Source organism: Lithobates pipiens, unplaced genomic scaffold, assembly GCF_037356315.1.
Source record: "Lithobates pipiens isolate NorthernLeopardFrog02 unplaced genomic scaffold, aLitPip1_a1.2 Scaffold_19, whole genome shotgun sequence".
NCBI classification, from domain to species: Eukaryota; Metazoa; Chordata; class Amphibia; order Anura; family Ranidae; genus Lithobates; species Lithobates pipiens.
This window is the reverse complement of record NW_027507764.1, coordinates 562,021,302-562,039,674: the sequence shown is the minus strand read 5'-3', so window position 1 is coordinate 562,039,674 and position 18,373 is coordinate 562,021,302.

Sequence of the window (18,373 nt, the reverse complement as noted above, 5' to 3'; positions counted from 1 at the left end):
GGTTCAGACAAGGTTCCATTGATTTTTAAGCATGCTGTCGGGTTCTGATATAGGGAGGAAATCCAGGAGAGCATTCCCGGGCGTAGACCTATGTGCTGACAAGTTGCAAACAGGTAGTCCCAGGCCACCCTATCGAAGGCTTTCTCCGCATCCGTAGATAGGAGAAAGCCTTCCAGACCGACCCTGTGGCAATGGTGGATCATATTCAGTGCTTTGGTCACGTTGTCCCTGGATTCCCTCCCCGGCATGAAGCCGGCCTGTTCGGGACCAATTAATTGGGGAAGAAAAAGACGTAACCGGTTCGCAATTATCTTTGACATGATTTTTAAGTCCAAATTCAACAACGAGATCGGGCGATAACTAGAACATTCGGTGGGGTCTTTACCCGATTTCGGAATAACAGTTATATGCGCGCTTAGGAACGAAGCAGGGAGGTGATGCGGATTTCTAAGGAAATTAAAAGTTTTCAAGAGCGGTTGTTCCAGCAAGGCCGAGAACACTTTATAGTAATGTGCAGTAAGCCCATCAGGTCTTACTGCACAAGTGTGTCGGGACTCTACAGTTTAAAGGACCGCATAAATAGCTGCAGATGGACACCGGTGGCAAGAAAAAGCGCCCAGAGGCGATTCAGTTCGTATAGGTAGCGCTATATAAGTCATTCATTCATTCATAGTATATGTCAGAGGTCTGGGGCTCTTCCCCGGTTTAAGACCTTTAATAGTGGCCAACAGTTCCGCAGACGTGATGGGACCTTCTAGGGATTCCGCATCTTCAGGGGATAACGTGGGCATACCGCTCTGCTCTAGATAATCCCGTATAATTTGGCTCCGGTCGCCACTCAGCGTGCCAGGTTTGTGTTGTGGGGGCGTGTTGTAGAGCTTAGTGTAATATTGGCGGAAACTTTCAGCGATTTTATCCGTGCGATGTGACAGGGTACCATCTCCCATCTTAACTGCCAAGATGTTGTTGATTAGAGAAGCTTCCTTCAGGGCCCTGGCTAAGAATTTCCCTCCCTTATCCCCGTGCTCATAGTAAACGTTCTTTTTAAGAAAAAGGGTGCGTTTGCTCCTGATCTCCAGGAAGCTGCGCAGCTCTAGTCTAGCCTGAATTAGCTCCTGGGCCTTTAAGGCGTCCAGGGACCGTTTGTGTTGGGTTTCCAACCGCGCCACCCTGGAGGTCAATGTTTGAATCTGTAGTTCCGCTGCTCTCTTCCGGGCCGCCCCAGCTCTAATGAACACCCCCCTCATCACACACTTGTGCGCTTCCCAAATGGTTAGGGGGGACAGTTCCTCTGTCTCATTCTCTAGAAAATAGTTGCGCAAGGCCTCCGTCAAAGAAGGGAGCAAGTCGGCATCAGTCAACAAGGAGGGATTCAGTCTCCACATACAAGATTTAGGTCTCAGGTCAGGGCGTGTCATTGTGAGTGAAATAGGTGCGTGATCCGAGATGGTCTGGAGGCCTATATGGGCTTCTTGTAGGTCTAATAGGTCCCTCTGTGTGATGAAGGTGTAATCAATGCGAGTGTATTTGTCATGAGGTGCCGAGTAGCACGTATAGTCCCTGTCCGACGGGCGAAGCGTTCGCCACGCGTCGGTCAAGGTCAAGGAGTGTAAAAGGTGCTTGATCCGTTTCAATATGCGGTACGTCAAGCAAGATTTGCCATCTGATGTGTCCTGCAGGGGATTGAGCGGAACATTAAAATCCCCACCCAGGATAATGCATCCCGAGGCAAAGCTTTTTAGCTCCTCAATGAGTCGATTGCAGAACGCAACATGCCCTCTATTGGGGAAATAAACATTCGCCAACGTTAGAGGCGTGTTACCCCAGGAGCCTTTCAAAAATAAAAACCTACCCTCTGGGTCAGACAACTGTTGGGTCACTACAAAACCCGCACTCCTATGTAGGAGGATCAACACACCTTTTGTCTTGGCTATAGGGTTCGTGGAGTGATAGACCTGTGGAAAGGTTTTGTTGGACAATTTAGGAATTTGATCACCCCGGAAATGTGTCTCCTGCAAATATACAAACATGGGCCTTACCCTGCTCAACTCTCTGAGGACGGCAGTGCGTTTTTCCGGCATGTTGAGGCCGTGAACATTGTGGGAGATCAAGGTAGGGCTACGGCCCAGCGAGGAGTATGCCATGTCGAAAGTGTCAGAACGCTCTTCTGAGGGCCCACTCTGCAAAACAAAGAAAAGAAGAAAAGAAAAGGGAAAGGGGGGAAGATGAGGAGAGAAACAGGAGAGAAAAGATAATAGACTAGAGGTAAGAAAGAAAACGTGAGTGAGAATATAAGAGGGTATGAGGGTTGCACAACGGAAAGGGTTTAACAAAATAACAGTATCTGCCTACAGTATCTTATACTGCAAGCTATTAGGAGAGCAGAAGGTGGTGCATGTGCCACCACCGTAAGCACAGCTCCGCCCTTTTTTGTGGGGACCGTGGAAGGAACTTCGCCGAAGGGGGAAGGTGTGCAAAATGCTATGAGAAAAGCATTTATTAATATAAAAAGAAGTAGATAAACTCACACACCCAAAAAAAAAAAAAAGGGGAGAGAAAATAAAAATAAATAAAACTAACGTATCAAAAACTAGAGTCGCCATAAGGGAGACCCGCAGACCTAAAAGGAACATGAAGTCAAAGCACAAATATATTCCCTGGCCAGGAATTATTAACCGGGGTAAACCCAACAGGTGTGACGTGGAAGGGGGGAGGAGGACGCTTACAGACCCAATGTACCCCCAGGGTGTAAACCCCATAGCTGGGGCAGCATACTCATTAGGAACCAATAAAAGACCTCCAACCCAGAGAGTCCCAGCAAAAACACAAACTAAAGCAAAGCCGACAGTGTCATGATATGGGACCCAAAAAAGAGAGAGGAACCAAAAAGAAAAAACAAAAACAGTTCAAGAGAAAAAAGGGCAAAGCCCAGGCGACTGCTATCCAGGAGGAGCACCAACGGTCTTCAAGCGTTGTCGCGAAGCCTGGATTGACGATCGGAGTGTGATGGGTGGCCCCCCATGGCTGGGGCCTGCTTCCCGCTCCTGCTCTTCTTCTGCGGGGGTTTCGCTGGTGAGGAGAGAGGAGAGCAACTCGGGCTGTCATCCACTGGTGGGGGATTGAACTCGGCATACCAGTCAGGTAGAGCCATGCAGGGGATGTTCAAGTTAGCACAAAAATCCGGGAGCTCTGCGGGCAGGCGTAGCATCAGTTGTTTCCGATGTAAGGTCGCCTGCAATGCGAAGGGGAAGCGCCACTTATAGACCACCCCTCTCTCACGTAACACCTCCAGTAAAGGGCGCAGGGCCCTTCTATTTTGCAAAGTTATTGGAGACAGGTCCTGGTAAAGCGTGAGCTCACAGTCATTGAACATGATCCTGTCGTTCTTTCTGGCTTGATTTAGAATTTCCTCCTTTAAAGGGAAACTCTGAAGGCAGCATATTATATCCCTGGGTGGTGCAGCGTCTGAGGGTTTTGCTCTCAGGGCCCTGTGTGCTCTAACAAAATCAATAGGGGTGTCAGCAGGGTTCTCCAGCAGATTATTGAAAATGGAGCGTAAGGCAGATGGGAGTTGATCAGGACCCACCGACTCGGGGACCCCCCTCACCCTGATATTGCATCGTCTCCCCCTATTATCAAGATCCTCCAAATGGCGGTTGATTGAAATCAAATGAGCAGTATGTGCAGCTGCCGTAGCTTCCAGCCTGTGCACTGCCTTATCTCTCTTATGCTCGGTTCTTTCCAGGGAGGACATCTTTTCAGTTAGGGACAGCAGGTCAGCTTTCAAATCCGTGATCGCTGAGAAGAGGGTATTTTTAATGTCCGAGGCAATAGAGGTCATGTCCCCAAGTGTGAGAGGGTGGTCAGGGTTCCCCATCCCGCTTACCAGGTCCTCTGTAGCACACTGCGAGCCGTCGCTCAGGTCCTCCTCATCGCCTCGTGCCTGCGCCATCTTGCGCGGTGTGCCTCGGCCGGAGCGAGCCTGAGACTGGAAGAGGTCTTGTATGCTGCGGGGCTGAGACGAGGTAGACTGCCGGCGAGAACGGGAGCCGGAGTGAAGGCGAGCCGGTCTGTGCATGTTGCGGCGTGTTTATGGCCAGGGAATCAGCGAAAAGGCCACGGGTCTCCAGGAGCTCCTCTTTCAGGCAGCCATTCCTTCCGTGCGCCAAGCCACGCCCCCCAGGGGCCCTTTTCTTAGCGCTAGCCATGGTAATAATGAACCATGTAAAAGTAGTATCAGATAATGTCTACTAAACGAACAAATACAAGTGTCCCACAAAATGGGAATAAATACTGAATTACATAAAAAAAGATATATATTAAAAAAACTATATATAATTAAAAAAAGGGGCTAAAAACATAAAAAAACAATGTGATAGTGACAGATGCTGGTCAGGATCAGCCAGAAATGAAACACGGGTGCACAATGACAACATAATGTATGTATATAAATGATCCAAACAGGAACTGAAAATAATCATATAACAGCAGAAAGGGTCTAGCTCTCAAGGTGAAATACAAATATGATAAGCCCAGAAATAAGAATGTAATAGACAGGGTCAACTAAAATCACAGCCCATTGTGTACAGACAAGAGAATATACTGTATGTATCCAGAGAAAGGCAGAAACTAGCAATCATTAATGAAACAGTTCAAGTCAAACTTAATATTGAGTCCTTGCGGTGTAAGGGTCTCCATCAGAAAGATTCATTTCGATTCGGGCTGACTTAATGTTTTCACTTTGTGGCTGCCTGTAAGGAAATAAGGAGAAATCGCCAGGAGCACATGTGCGCACAGGCTCGCACTGGCGCACAAGTGCACGCTAGCGCACATGCGCGAGCCCACAGGCGACCTCGGATACCCATATGCGCTTGTGCGCATGCGCAACGGAGCGCACAGGAACGCAAACAGGCCACTTTGAGTACCTGGTGATGCCTTTTGGACTTTGTAATGCCCCAGCTACCTTTCAGCACTTTGTAAATGATGTGTTCCTGGACTTTCTTGATTTAATTATCATTGTTTATCTCGATGACATTCTAATTTTCTCCACCACTTTAGAGTCTCATCGAGTTCATGTGAAGAAGGTGTTGAACAGACTAAGGGAACATCATCTGTATGCGAAGGAGGAGAAATGTGAATTTGAGAAGTGTACCATCCAGTTCTTGGGGCTCTAAATCTCTGCGGACGGAATCGCCATGGATCCACAAAAAGTTTCTGCAGTGCTCAACTGGCCTCCCTCTACTGATAAGAAATCTGTGCAGCGGTTTGTGGGGTTCACTAATTTCTATAGGAAATTTATTAAAGACTTTTCCAGCATTATATCCCCTATAACTCAGTTAACCAAGCTTTCTCATGACCTTCTCATGGACCTCAGAAGTCCATACTGCGTTCAAAAAATTGAAGAGTCTATTCACATCTGCACCCATCTTGAGACATGCAGATCCTGCTTTGCCTTATATCCTTGAGGTAGATGCCTCTGAAGTAGCTGTGGGAGCCATTCTTTCCCAGCGACAAGGGGCAAAATCTCTACTGCACCCTGTTGCATTTTTCTCCAAGAAACTAAGTGTTCCGGAGAGGAACTATGATGATGGTGATCGGGAACTACTTGCCATCAAGTCAGCCCTCGAGGAATGGCACTACCTGCTTGAGGGAGCTACACACCCCATTCTTGTATTTATGGATCACAGGAACCTAGAATACTTATGAACAGCAAAAAGATTGAGACCCCACCAAGCCAGATGGGCTCTCTTTTTTGCAAGATTCAACTTTCATATAACCTACCGGCCCCGGTCCAAGAATGGGAAGCCAGATGCCCTTTCACGTATGTTCCAGGATGCAGAAATGTTACCCGAACCCGACACCATTTTGCCTGCTAAAAACTTCCTTCTGCTTCAAACTGACAGCTGTTCTCTATATGTGTCACGATCATCCTCTCGTAGGGCACTTTGGGGTACTCAAAACTTCAAAGCTAGTCCGTCGCTCTTTTTGGTGGCCAGACTTGATGCAGTATTGCCGGGACTATGTAAAATCTTGTACAACCTGTTCTTGGAACAAGACGGATATAGCCAAGAATTGGGGTTTGCTGGAACCTCTTCCCGTACCAAGTTATGGAGCATGATCTCTATGGACTTTATCGTTGAGTTACCCCCGTCTGAAGGATTTTCCACCATCTTTGTCATTATAGACTGTTTGTCCAAGATGGCCCACTTTGTGCCCTTAAAGGGTACCCATTCTGCTGCAGAGACTGCCTCGTCTTTTGTCAAAGAAGTGGTGCGTCTTCATGGAATTCCTGTCAGCATCACGTCAGACTGTGGAGTGCAGTTTACTTCTAGATTTTGGAAATCCCTGTGTGAAGTATTGGGCATTAAATTCTGCCTGTCATCTGCCTACCATCCTCAGACAAACAGAGAGGACGAACCAGACCCTGGAGCAATATCTGCAATGTTTTTCTTCTTTCGCACAGGATGACTGGGCGTCCCTCTTACCGTAAGCAGAGTTTGCTTACAACAACTCGGATCATTTTTCTATCAAGCGGACCCCTTTCTTTGCCAATTATGGGTTTCACCCATCTTTCTTGCCCGATGTTCCCCAGGAGTCCCCGTTATCTGCAGTCCAGGATCGTTTGGAATTCTGGAGAATCAATAACCAGTTTTTGCAAGGAGCCATTACTAAATCCCAGAGTGATGATAAGAGGTTGTATGACAGAAGAAGGAGAGGTAATCTTGAACTGAAGCCCAGGGATAAAGTATGGCTATCTACTGCAAACCTGAAACTGGCCTGTCCTTCAAAAAAGTTAGGGCCAAGATATATCGGTCCATTCTTGGTGAAGAGGAAGATTAATATTGTTGCCTTTGAGTTATGTCTGCCAGAGAATCTAAGAATTCACCCGGTGTTCCATGTGTCCCTCTTGAAACGGTCCGTGGCTAATCCATTTCCTGACCGTGAACCTGAAACTCCTGCCCCACTGCTGGCGGAAGGGAATGAGGAGTTCGAGTTGGAGGCTGTCCTTGATTGTAGGAAGAGAAGGGGCCAAACGGAGTTCCTCATCAAGTGGAAGGGCTATGGCCCTGAAGATAATTCTTGGGAACCTTACTCTAATGTACCCGCTCCACGTTTGCTCCAAGCCTATCTTTGTCTCCACCCTGAAAATAAATCGTTTGGGGGCATCCGGAGGCTGTCCTTAAGGGGGGGGGGCAATGTAAGGAAATAAGGAGAAATCGCAGGAGCACATGTGCGCACCTCCTTCTGCTTGATTCCGAGCATGCGTGAACTTTTGTGCGATGGACTTCTGTACACACGATCAGACTTTCCGACAACAAAGTTGAGAACCTACTATCAACTGCTATCAAATAACATTTGTTGGTTGAAAGTCTGACAGGAAATGTTTGATGGAGCATACACACAGTTGCACTTTCCAACAACCAGCTCACATCCAACATTTCCCGTCAGAAAATCTGACCCTGTGTACGCGGCATAATAGTCCAAGATGATAGTGACTACATGAGGTTGCTATTCTACTGATCTCTTATCACTAATTAAATTTGTCCTATCCATGGCAGCCATTTACATTATTTTTTCTTCTATATGTTCCCTTTTGTAGCCTTTATCAACAAATCAATTTTTTCAATTTTTTTGTGCTTGAAGGATATAATCCTTTAACTTGGTGCAGTTTCTCCTTAAACACATGAATTGGCCCGGAATATTGAAGAGTCAGTTCTTGTGGGGACAGCTCTCCATTGGGAAGTAGCTGTTCCAATCCACCTTCTTGAAGTGGGTTTTGGTAGTTAATTCTTGGTCCTTTTGTGTGATATTGAGGTCTAAGAAGAATATGGATGTTTCACTAATTTCCCAGGATAATGTAATATTCCTATTATTATCATTTAATCTATGTATAAACTCATCTAGTCAGTAGTGATGGACGAACTTCCAATGGGACGTTTGGCGAACGCGAACGCGGCCGATAGTTCGCGAACCGTAACGTTCGCGGCGGGCCCCATTGACTTCAATGGGAGGCAAACTTTACAAACCTACAGGTCAAATTTGCAGCCACAAAATAATTACTAGCTGTGCACACATAGTCCCACCACATGGCCAATGACATAACACATGTATGAGGTGAATCTGGGATCGACAACTACAAGCATTCTTTTTTTATATGTGAAATTGTGACAATTCAGGACTGTGGAGCACATGAAGGCAATGGAGGAGAGGGAAGGTCAGGGTAGGCAAAGAAGAGGGTGCAGGAGATGATCACCAGCACCGTGATATAGAGCACTGACACCTGCACCGTGATAGAGTCATCTGACACCAGCACCGTGATAGAGAGCACTGACATCAGCAGTGTGACATACAGCAATGACACCTGCACCGTGATAGAGTGATCTGACACCAGCACCATGATAGAGAGCACTGACATCAGCAGCGTGACATACAGCAATGACACCTGCACCGTGATAGAGTGATCTGACACCAGCACCGTGATAGAGAGCACTGACATCAGCAGCGTGACATACAGCAATGACACCTGCACCGTGATAGAGTGATCTGACACCAGCACCGTGATAGAGAGCACTGACATCAGCAGCGTGACATACAGTAATGACACCTGCACCGTGATAGAGTGATCTGACACCAGCACCGTGATAGAGAGCACTGACATCAGCAGCAGGACATACAGCAATGACACCTGCACTGTGATAGAGTGATCTGACACCAGCACCGTGATAGAGAGCACTGACATCAGCAGCGTGACATACAGCAATGACACCTGCACCGTGATAGAATGGTCTGACACCAGCACCATGATAGAGAGCACTGACATCAGCAGCGTGACATAAAGCAATGACACCTGCACCGTGATAGAGTGATCTGACACCAGCACCGTGATAGAGAGCACTGACATCAGCAGCGTGACATAAAGCACTGACACCAGCACCGTGATATACAGCACTGACACCTGCAGCGTAAGCAGCCCCAGGAGTAAGTCAGTATAGCACAGGGATGATGGGAGCCCCTCATAATGAGCATGGCACAGGGATGGTGGGAGCCCCTCATAATATGCACAGCAGAGGTACAGCCCCAGGAGTAAGTCAGCATAGCACAGGGATGGTGGGAGCCCCTCATAATATGCACAGCAGAGGTACAGCCCCAGGAGGAAGTCAGCATAGCACAGGGATGGTGGGAGCCCCTCATAATGAGCATAGCACAGGGATGGTGGGAGCCCCTCATAATATACACAGCAGAGGTACAGCCCCAGGAGTAAGTCAGCATAGCACAGGGATGGTGGGAGCCCCTCATAATATGCACAGCAGAGGTAGAGCCCCAGGAGGAAGTCAGCATAGCACAGGGATGGTGGGAGCCCCTCATAATGAGCATAGCACAGGGATGGTGGGAGCCCCTCATAATATGCACAGCAGAGGTACAGCCCCAGGAGTAAGTCAGCATAGCACAGGGATGGTGGGAGCCCATCATAATAAGCAGCCCCAGGAGGAAGTCAGCATAGCACAGGGATGGTGGGAGCCCCTCATAATGAGCATAGCACAGGGATGGTGGGAGCCCCTCATAATATGCACAGCAGAGGTACAGCCCCAGGAGTAAGTCAGCATAGCACAGGGATGGTGGGAGCCCCTCATAATAAGCAGCCCCAGGAGTAAGTCAGCATAGCACAGGGATGGTGGGAGCCCCTCATAAGAAGCAGCCCCAGGAGGAAGTCAGCATAGCACAGGGATGGTGGGAGCCCCTCATAATGAGCATAGCACAGGGATGGTGGGAGCCCCTCATAATATGCACAGCAGAGGTACAGCCCCAGGAGGAAGTCAGCACAGCACAGGGATAGTGGGAGCCCCTCATAATAAGCAGCCCCAGGAGGAAGTCAAGTATGTGCAAGTATTTTATACGTGTATTACACAACTATATACTGCACACCAAATAGTACACCTATACCAGTCCTTAAGGACCTTTGTGGAACTAGTAGGTTGTGATTAGCAGACTGTACCTCACTCAACCCTATATACTGTAGTACACTATACCTTACCAGTCCTTATAAGGACCTTTGTGGAACTAGTAGGTTGTGATTAGCAGACTGTACCTCAGTCCCTATACTGATAAAGGACTGCTGAAGAATAGGGCAGCAGTCAGCAGTAGTGCACCTCAACCAGGGGCGGATCCAGGGGGGGGGCAACGGGTCAATTGCCCCCCCGAGAATACCGGCAGGCTGGTTCCGCGGGTCCAATCGCGGCCGGTTCCGCGGGTACCAGCGGGCCGGTTCCGCGGGTACCAGCGGGCCGGTTCCGCGGGTACCAGCGGGCCGGTTCCGCGGGTACCAGCGGGCCGGTTCCGCGGGTCCAATCGCGGGCCGGTTCCGCGGGTACCAGCGGGCCGGTTCCGCGGGTCCAATCGCGGCCGGTTCCGCGGGTCCAATCGCGGCCGGTTCCGCGGGTACCCGCGCTGAGTGGACGGTGAGGGGGGCAGCTGGGCGGCTTAGGAGGGCTGCTGGCCAATCAGGAAGCCAGCAGGCAGGGGAGCAGGGAGATGACATCATCTCTCACTGCCCTGCATCCCTCCAGTTCCGCCCTCACTGTGTAGGAAGCTGTGTGCAGCAGAGAGATTTCAGAAAAGTGATACAGTAGGTGACAATCCGCAATGTGTGGCAGGCTACGTGGCAAGTGGCAATCCGCAATGTGTGGCAGACTACGTGGCAAGTGGCAATCCACAATGTGTGGCAGGCTACGTGGCAATCCGCATCTGGTGGCAGGCGACGTGGCAAGTGACAATCCGCAATGTGTGGCAGGCAACGTGGCAAGTGACAATCCGCAATGTGTGGCAGGCAACGTGGCAAGTGACAATCCGCAATGTGTGGCAGGCAACGTGGCAAGTGACAATCCGCAATGTGTGGCAGGTGACGTGGCAAGTGGCAATCCGCAATGTGTGGCAGGCTACGTGGCAAGTGGCAATCCGCAATGTGTGGCAGGCAACGTGGCAAGTGACAATCCGCAATGTGTGGCAGGTGACGTGGCAATCCGCAATGTGTGGCAGGCTACGTGGCAAGTGGCAATCCGCAATGTGTGGCAGGCTACGTGGCAAGTGGCAATCCGCAATGTGTGGCAGGCTACGTGGCAAGTGACAATCCGCAATGTGTGTCAGGTGACGTGGCAAGTGGCAATCCGCAATGTGTGGCAGGTGACGTGGCAAGTGGCAATCCGCAATGTGTGGCAGGCAACGTGGCAAGTGACAATCCGCAATGTGTGGCAGGTGACGTGGCAAGTGGCAATCCGCAATGTGTGGCAGGCTACGTGGCAAGTGGCAATCCGCAATGTGTGGCAGGCAACGTGGCAAGTGACAATCCGCAATGTGTGGCAGGTGACGTGGCAAGTGGCAATCCGCAATGTGTGGCAGGCAACGTGGCAAGTGGCAATCCGCAATGTGTGGCAGGTGACGTGGCAAGTGACAATCCGCAATGTGTGGCAGGCTACGTGGCAAGTGGCAATCCGCAATGTGTGGCAGGCTACGTGGCAAGTGACAATCCGCAATGTGTGTCAGGTGACGTGGCAAGTAACAATCCGCATTTGGTGACAAGTGACGTGGCAAGTGACAATCCACATTTGGTGGCAGGCGACATGGCAAGTGACATCCTCAGGGCTCCCACTGATTCTGCATTATGGTGAGTTGAACCATTTAATTTTATATTACAATGTATTAATAGAAATAATGCGCTTCAATCATCCTGACACCATAACAACCATGGTGCCGTAATGATTGAAGCGCAAATACCAGCCATTTCCCATATAAATTGCCCCCAAAAAAACATATTTTATAGCAGTGCCCCTCCCGAGATTAGACTCTGGATCCGCCCCTGACCTCAACCCTATATATTGTGGACCTATACCAGTCCTTAAGGATTAGCAGACTGTACCTCACTCAACCCTATATACTGTAGTACACTATACCTTACCAGTCCTTATAAGGACCTTTGTGGAACTAGTAGGTTGTGATTAGCAGACTGTACCTCAGTCCCTATACACATAAAGGACTACTGCAGCAGAAGGGCAGAAGTCAGCAGTAGTGCACCTCAACCCTATATATTGTGGTCCTATACCAGTCCTTAAGGATTAGCAGACTGTACCTCACTCAACCCTATATACTCTAGTACACTATACCTTACCAGTCCTTATAAGGACCTTTGTGGAACTAGTAGGTTGTGATTAGCAGACTGTACCTCAGTCCCTATACTCATAAAGGACTACTGCAGCGGAAGGGCAGAAGTCAGCAGTAGTGCACCTCAACCCTATATATTGTGGACCTATACCAGTCCTTAAGGATTAGCAGACTGTACCTCATTCAACCCTATATACTGTAGTACACTATACCTTACCAGTCCTTATAAGGACCTTTGTGGAACTAGTAGGTTGTGATTAGCAGACTGTACCTCAGTCCCTATACTTATAAAGGACTACTGCAGCAGAAGGGCAGAAGTCAGCAGTAGTGCACCTCAACCCAATATATCGTGGACCCATGCCAGTCCTTAAGGATTAGCAGACTATACCTCACTCAACCCTATATACTGTAGTACACTATACCTTACCAGTCCTTATAAGGACCTTTGTGGAACTAGTAGGTTGTGATTAGCAGACTGTACCTCAGTCCCTATACTCATAAAGGACTACTGCAGCAGAAGGGCAGAAGTCAGCAGTAGTGTACCTCAACCCTATATATTGTGGACCTATATCAGTCCTTAAGGATTAGCAGACTGTACCTCACTCAACCCTATATACTGTAGTACACTATACCTTACAAGTCCTTATAAGGACCTTTGTGGAACTAGTAGGTTGTGATTAGCAGACTGTACCTCAGTCCCTATACTGATAAAGGACTGCTGCAGAATAGGGCAGCAGTCAGCAGTGGTGCACCTCAACCCTATTTATTGTGGACCTATACCAGTCCTTAAGGATTAGCAGACTGTACCTCACTCAACCCTATATACTCTAGTACGCTGTACCTTACCAGTATTTAGAAGGACCTTTGTGGAACTAGTAGGTTGTGATTAGCAGACTGTACCTCACTCAACCCTATATACTGTAGTACACTATACCTTACCAGTCCTTATAAGGACCTTTGTGGAACTAGTAGGTTGTGATTAGCACACTGTACCTCAGTCCCTATACTCATAAAGGACTACTGCAGCAGAAGGGCAGAAGACAGCAGTAGTGCACCTCAACCCTATATATTGTGGACCTATACCAGTCCTTAAGGATTAGCAGACTGTACCTCACTCAACCCTTTATACTGTAGTACACTATACCTTACCAGTCCTTATAAGGACCTTTGTGGAACTAGTAGGTTGTGATTAGCAGACTGTACCTCAGTCCCTATACTCATAAAGTACTACTGCAGCAGAAGGGCAGAAGTCAGCAGTAGTGCACCTCAACCCTATATATTGTGGTCCTATACCAGTCCTTAAGGATTAGCAGACTGTACCTCACTCAACCCTATATACTGTAGTACACTATACCTTACCAGTCCTTATAAGGACCTTTGTGGAACTAGTAGGTTGTGATTAGCAGACTGTACCTCAGTCCCTATACTCATAAAGGACTACTGCAGCAGAAGGACAGAAGTCAGCAGTAGTGCACCTCAACCCTATATATTGTGGACCTATACCAGTCCTTAAGGATTAGCAGACTGTACCTCACTCAACCCTATATACTCTAGTACACTATACCTTACCAGTCCTTATAAGGACCTTTGTGGAACTAGTAGGTTGTGATTAGCAGTCTGTACCTCAGTCCCTATACTCATAAAGGACTACTGCAGCGGAAGTGCAGAAGTCAGCAGTAGTGCACCTCAACCCTATATATTGTGGACCTATACCAGTCCTTAAGGATTAGCAGACTGTACCTCACTCAACCCTATATACTGTAGTACACTATACCTTACCAGTCCTTATAAGGACCTTTGTGGAACTAGTAGGTTGTGATTAGCAGACTGTACCTCAGTCCCTATACTTATAAAGGACTACTGCAGCAGAAGGGCAGAAGTCAGCAGTAGTGCACCTCAACCCAATATATCGTGGACCTATGCCAGTCCTTAAGGATTAGCAGACTATACCTCACTCAACCCTATATACTGTAGTACACTATACCTTACCAGTCCTTATAAGGACCTTTGTGGAACTAGTAGGTTGTGATTAGCAGACTGTACCTCAGTCCCTATACTCATAAAGGACTACTGCAAAATAGGGCAGCAGTTGTGATTAGCAGACTGTACCTCACTCAACCCTATATACTGTAGTAAACTATACCTTACCAGTCCTTATAAGGACCTTTGTGGAACTAGTAGGTTGTGATTAGCAGACTGTACCTCACTCGACCCTATATACTGTAGTACGCTATACCTTACCATTCCTTAGAAGGACCTTTGTGGAACTAGTAGGTTGTGATTAGCAGACTGTACCTCACTCGACCCTATATACTGTAGTACACTATACCTTACCAGTCCTTATAAGGATCTTTGTGGAACTAGTAGGTTCTGATTATCAGACTGTACCTCAGTGCCTATACTGATAAAGGACTGCTGTAGAATAGGGCAGCAGTCAGCAGTAGTGCACCTCAACCCTATATATTGTGGACCTATACCAGTCCTTAAGGATTAGCAGACTGTACCTCACTCAACCCTATATACTCTAGTACGCTATACCTTACCATTCCTTAGAAGGACCTTTGTGGAACTAGTAGGTTGTGATTAGCAGACTGTACCTCACTCGACCCTATATACTGTAGTACACTATACCTTACCAGTCCTTATAAGGATCTTTGTGGAACTAGTAGGTTCTGATTATCAGACTGTACCTCAGTGCCTATACTGATAAAGGACTGCTGTAGAATAGGGCAGCAGTCAGCAGTAGTGCACCTCAACCCCATATATTGTGGACCTATACCAGTCCTTAAGGATTAGCAGACTGTACCTCACTCAACCCTATATACTCTAGTACGCTATACCTTACCAGTCCTTAGAAGGACCTTTGTGGAACTAGTAGGTTGTGATTAGCAGACTGTACCTCAGTCCCTATACTCATAAAGGATTACTGCAGCAGAAGGGCAGCAGTCAAGTATAATATTCTTTCTATATTTGGAAGAAAGAATATTATACGTGTACAACCCTATTACCATACCAGTCCTGAAAAGGACCTTTGTGGACCTAATAGTAACAGCTAATGATTAAACTGACTGTCCCTCGCTGCTACACACAGCTTCCTGTCTGTCCCTATTTAAACTGACAAAACACAGGCTGCTGCAACAATAACTTGAATAGCACTGCACTCAAAACTATATCCTGTACTACTACACCATACCAGTCCTGAAAAGGACCTTTGTGGACCTAATAGTAACAGCTAATGATTAAACTGACTGTCCCTGCTGCACACAGCATCCTGTCCCTATCTGCACTGAGAAAAGACAATCTGCTGCAACAATGACTTGAATAGCAGTGCCTCAAACCTATATCCTGAACTACACCTATACCATACCAGTCCTTAAAAGAACTTTTGTGGACCTAATAGCTAGCGATTTGTGTCACTGCAGTCTCTCCCTGCTCCACACAGCAACCTCTCCCTATAGTGACAGTAGAAAGAATGTAAAATGGCCGCCGGATCGGGTCTATTTATAAGTTATGGGAAATGTCCAATTGTCCATGTGCTGTAATGTCTCAATTGGCTGTCCTGTACCCCATGATGGATGTGTCATCATAGGTCAAAGTTCTTTTACACAGTAAACACGTAAGTCCGCTGGGCGAACAGCGGCAATAGTCCGCCGATCAGGCGGACCGCGAACAGCCGAAATTTGCCGCGAACCGACCGCCGGGCGAACAGTTCGGCCATCCCTACTAGTCAGTTTCAATCTCCCGTCCACAAGATAAAAATGTCTTATATAGGGACAAGGGGTGGGGTCACTGGGGGATGTCACATGGTGACACTGCCCCTTTATGATGTCACAGTCCCGGAGGATGCTGGGACTGTAACATCATAAGGGGGCAGGGTCACCATGTGACATCACCCGGTGACCCCACCCCTTGTCCCTATATAAGTCGCTGCACAACGCGTCCTCGCCATTACGGCCAGATAGAGCATTGTGTCAACATTGCAAGGAAGAAGAGAATAAGGCAGCGGCAGAAGACCGGGCCAACGCTAGTAAAAGAGCTATAAGAAGATAGCGGAGGCCCGGCAGAAGAACTGAAGAGCGGGACAAGACCCCAGAAGAGCGAGATAAGACCCCGAAGTCGGAAGAAGACCCCAGGACGGCGACGACGAAGAAGAAAGCCGGGCTCCTCCACTGGTAAAAGAGTTAGCAGAAGATAGCGGAGGAGTCCGGCGAAAGGCTCCCCAAGACGGAAGAAGAAAAGACCACCGGAGCTGTCTAATAAATTATTTTAAAAACCTATATTGTATTTTTTTATTTACACTTTTTTCACCAGGTGAATGGGTAGGGATACAATGTACCCCATACTCATTCACATAGGGTTGGGGGTTGGTATCTGGGGCCTCCTTATTAAAGGGGGCTTCCTGATTCCGATAAACCCCCCGCCCGCAGACCCCGACAACCAACGGTCAGGGTTGTCGGGAAGAGGCCCTTGTCCTCATCAACATGGGGACAAGGTGCTTTGGGGTGGGGGGCCACAGGCCCGCCTTTCCCCAAAGCACCCCCCATGTTGAGGGCACGCGACCTGGTACAGCTCAGGGGGGATGCTCGCTCGTCCCCACCCCCTTTCCTGACCGGCCGGGCTGCGTGCTCGGGTAAGGGTCTGCTAAGGGCTTTGGGAGGACCCCCCATGCCGTAGGGGTTCCCCTTTAAATCCATACAAAGTGACGGGGCCAGCGAGGTGTCAATCTCGCCGATGGAGGTGGAGACATTGACTTCCTTCTCTAGTCCCGGCTAACTGGAGCCACGTTCAAAATGAATGGACTTTTCTCTGTGTGTGGGCAAGTCCGTTAATTTCAAAAGTCTGCGGACTCCCGCCATAGTCCGGCGGGTTGTCTGCCGGACCTAGCCCGCCGGAAAAGTCTGGTTGTGTGTGGGCAGGTCCGCTCATTCGGAAAGTCCGGCGGACCTCAGCTGCAAAGTCCGGCAGTTTGTCCGCCGGATTAAGTCTGCCGGATAGTCCGATCGTGTGTACGCGGCATTAGTGTTCTGAACTGCTGGTTGTAAGTACCTATATATATACTGCCCCATACGGGCTGTGATCGAATCTATGCCATTGGCAATAGGTCTTGGTGGCGGATTGACATCATCTTTATGTAATTTTGGTAGGGAATATATTATTGGTGACGGACAAGATTCTGGTAATAAAAACCTTGCTTCTTTTTTGTTGCACATATCCCTCTTAAGACATAGATGTATCACTTTCTCAAGCTCCCTTCTACATTTAAATTTGGGATTACTGGGCAACATGGAATAGGTTTCTTTTTCTTCTAGTAATTTGTGCATACTCGTATAATATTATTCCTTTGATAGAAAAACAATCCCCCCGCCTTTTTTTCTTGATATAATTTGGTTCTTTTTTTTCTTAACCTTCAGGTGCTGCACATCCTGTATTACCAACTTCTTGAACACCTCAATATGATTATTATTCTTACTGGTCTGTGTTGAAAATAGATTTATTTACCTGGAGGACTGGGCCGACTTCTCAGTACTATAGAAGGGATGGACTGCACCTAAATGAGGAGGGTGCAGATCAGCTGGGAATGAAGATGGCCAAAAAGTTATATGGGTTTTTAAACTAGGCGATGGGGATGAGGGTCTAGAGGTAGAGATAGTCAGTGTGAAACATATTCCCAGAGGGTAGTATTGGAGGCATTAGTGGTAGGTTGACCAAAGCACATAAACCCAAGGTAAGTATGGTAGCAAGTTCTAGTTGCAATCTCGGAACACCCAGATTGGAACTAGAGATACTGTTTTACAAGGAGTATTTGGATTTTGTGGGAATTTCAAAGACCTGGTTCAACAGCTCTTATGATTGGCTGGCAAACATTCAAGGGTATATCTTTTATCGCAAGGATAAAGGAGGGTAAAAAAGGGGGAGGGGTATGCCTATATATAAAGAATAATATGCAAGTGAATGTGAGAGATGATATCACTAAGGGAGCTAGGGAGGAGGTGGAATCCTTATGGTTAAAGCTTCAAAGCGATGAAGCTAAGGGGAAAATAATGCTGGGAGTATGCTATAGGCCTCCTAACCTGAGGGAGGAAGGGTGGGCAGATCTATCACGATTTGGATTAGCAGCAAGGATGGGAAGTGCTATCATAACGAGGGATTTTAATTATCCAGACATAGAATGGGCGGAGGGAACCGCGCATTCATCTAAGGCTCGCCAGTTTCTAAATGT